Consider the following 3,323-nt stretch of genomic DNA (forward strand, 5'->3'; position numbering starts at 1 on the left):
CATAACATTTTATAGTTAGATAAATGCTTTTTAACTTAACTCATCTGAAATATTTGACGATTCCTTTTCTCCTTTAACAGTCTTTGAAATATGTATTTCAAATCTAAACAGCAAGTAAATTAAGCAGAGTAGTCACAATATGATAGTCTCAGCCTAATTTTACAAACTATTCACCAGGATCAAGGGGGGAATTTGGTTATTTGACTATTATATTCTATTTTTGTTTTCTGCTGTGTCCTCCAGGAAATTCCTCCTGTTCCCTGGCCAAGAAAAGTAGCATTAAGACCCTGTCTATAATAAAAGTTAGCAAGAAGTAACTCATTTTATTTATATTCTCAATAAAGAAATAAACTTTCACATGTAGCAGCAAGATAAGGACAACAAAGACAATGAGTGGAGCACCAAATATACCTTTTAACTGAATGTAAAGTAATAAAAAATTAAATCTTTAGCCAAAGCTGTAATCCAAGTCTAATAAAACCTGACATGGATCATATAGAATTATATCCTTTATGGAATGTAGTACCAAAATAAATCTAAAGTGTTATTTTTAAAGTATTATTACATGTTACAATTAAACTTTGATAGTTAAAAATGTTTACATTTGACATTATGGAGCAGATAAAATAATCCATTAGCATCATCAGTTACCAGGGGGTTCTTCATATTGTTAAACTCTATATTTCTTACTACACCTTCAATTTTTTTTCCAAACAAACTGTATTATTTTTTAAAAATGTGTTATATTTGGTTATGAAGGGACAGACACAGATTTGGGGGAAAATACTATTGTACCTTTCTTATCCACTATTCCTTTCTCTATTATGCTTCTTTAGATAGAATACTTACAAAACCCTGGAACCTGTCAAATCTCTACCAGTTCCTAATAACCACACAAAAAGTCCTGCTAGGCTCAGAAGTCAGCGTAGTCTAAGCAGGACAGCCGCTTTAATCTGTCAGAGACTGAGGACACACCTATACCTTCATCTGTAACTAGAGCCCGTAGAGCAACGAGAGGAGGAGACCACGTTTTTCTCTAACACTTTCTTCTTTTCTTTTTTTAATGCTCTTGGCATTTTAATCTTCAGAGCTAAGATTTATTGTGGATGCTGTTGTACACAACTTTAAATCATTCCCTTTTCCTAACTGTTAAGTCAATAGACATGAGCTAGTGAAAGACAGGGAAGCCCGGCGTGCTGCAGTCCATGGGGTTGCAGAGTCGGACACGACTGAGTGACTGAACAACAAAGCAGAGTAGCATTCTGCTTTGAAGTTCTTACAAGATGTGAAATATTCCTAAATATTACCAAGTGACACAGAACTTTTCCGAAAACCCCATGGCCTAAATGGAATCAAAGTGAAAGTGAAGTTGCTCAGTCATGTCTGACTCTTTGCAACCCCGTGGACTGTAGCCCACCAGGCTCCTCCGTCCATGGGGTTCTCCAGGCAAGAATACTGGAGTGGGTATTTTGTTGAAGTTATAAATACTAGTTTACAAAATAAATTGAAGACTAAAACTGATATGATACAGTTTATATTATTCTTCCTCATATGATTCTTTAAGTTTTGTAAACATTAATTGGCTCATGAAGGATAGAATATTCTTCCTAAACTATTATAGCCAACAAACTCTTTTTACTCTTTTTAAAATTAACTTTTATTGGAGTATAGAAACTAACAAAGCTGTTAGTTTCTACTGTACAGAAAAATGAATCACTGATATATACACATATATCCTCTCCCTTTTGCACTTGCTTCCCATTCAGGTCACCACAGTGCATTAAGTAGAGATATACTCTCTTAATAGTCCTATTAACATCAATCTAGTCTCATAACAAGCGCTTCCCAAGTGGCTAAATGGTAAAGAAACTGCCTGCCGATGCAAGAGACTCAGGAGACATGGGTTCAATGACTGGATCAGGAAGATCTCCCAGAGGAGGAAATGGCAATACACTCCAGTATTCTTGCAGGAGAATCCCATGGACAGAAAAGCCTGGGGGTGGGAGGTGGCGCTACAAGTCCATAGGGTCACAAAGAGGTGGATATGACTGAGCATGTTCACACACATTCCCATAGGAAATTGAACTATTGCAATGTCTTAATTACTTTGTACATAACATTAATGATTCTCAATTATTCATTTCTGCATATTTAACTCTGATAAGAAGAAATGTGTGTGTATTTCAACTGACTTATAGAATTTGAACATATGAAGTACACAAGATTATTTTCACTCCCAGTTTCATCTAGAAATTCTTACCTGTTCTTTAAAGTATATAGATGTTAAAAATAAAAGCAAATAAACAAAATTGTTTTGTACAGCTGATAAAGCTATGCTAATTAGGTATGAAACTGACCTGCAGGATCACAGGAATATTGGCCACATCCAGTTTCCATAATGGGAGGAAGGGCCTTGAAAGAGATTTTGGCAATTCAGCCATTTAGAATTATCCAGCTTCTGAAACCAAGTGGTAGATTTTGGCCAAATACTGAGGTCAATGCCAATCTTCAGTGTACTTAACTACTAATCTTTTTCACTTTCTCTTTTCTGGCCTTTCATTTTCCTCTTTATGTTTCTATCCTTTCTTCTCTGTTACCATTCTTTCTTCTTTTTGCCTTTCTTCAACTTCTTTGTCTTCCTTCTTCCCCTTCTGTCTTTCTTTTTCCTTCCCCTTCCAACTTTCTTTTTCCTTTTCCTTCAGCAGAAATGGAGGCAGGAGCACTCACTTCAAAGGACTCTTAGATCTTCCTACATGCTTACTCTAAACAGTCTTCCAAGAAGTGAGCATGCTCCCCTAGGCACAACCATGCTAGATGCTGTGATGAAAATGCTGAGTTAAATATCACCCTTTCAGTCTATGTTTAGATATCTTCAGTCAGGTACACACTCTGGTATGTAACAGAGAACTGAAAAAAAAAAATCTAACTTTGTTTTGAGCAAGCAGAAACACTTTTTATAGAAATCAAGTCTTCGTGTTCTCAGTTGTCCAAGATTTTCAGAATTTCTAGAATCTGCTATAATGTTAGAGTAACAATTAAGCTTAATTAGTCCTCAGAATAACCCTTTGATACAGGTGTTATCACCAGAGATTCTCAGAAGTCAAGAGAAGTCTATTTTTTCTATATGAACATTTTTTAATGAAGAAATGTCAACAAATATTATAAAAACTGTAATTAATCTTAAAAGGTCATATAGAAAAAAGTAAAACTATAGCACAAAAGAATATAATGCAATATTGCATATACAGTCAAAAGATAATTACAGGTTTTATTACTAAAATAGGGATTTATAATACCCTACCTGTAGCCTGGACACGACTGAG

The sequence above is a fragment of the Budorcas taxicolor genome, chromosome 16 (assembly GCF_023091745.1).
Source record: "Budorcas taxicolor isolate Tak-1 chromosome 16, Takin1.1, whole genome shotgun sequence".
Lineage (NCBI taxonomy): Eukaryota > Metazoa > Chordata > Mammalia > Artiodactyla > Bovidae > Budorcas > Budorcas taxicolor.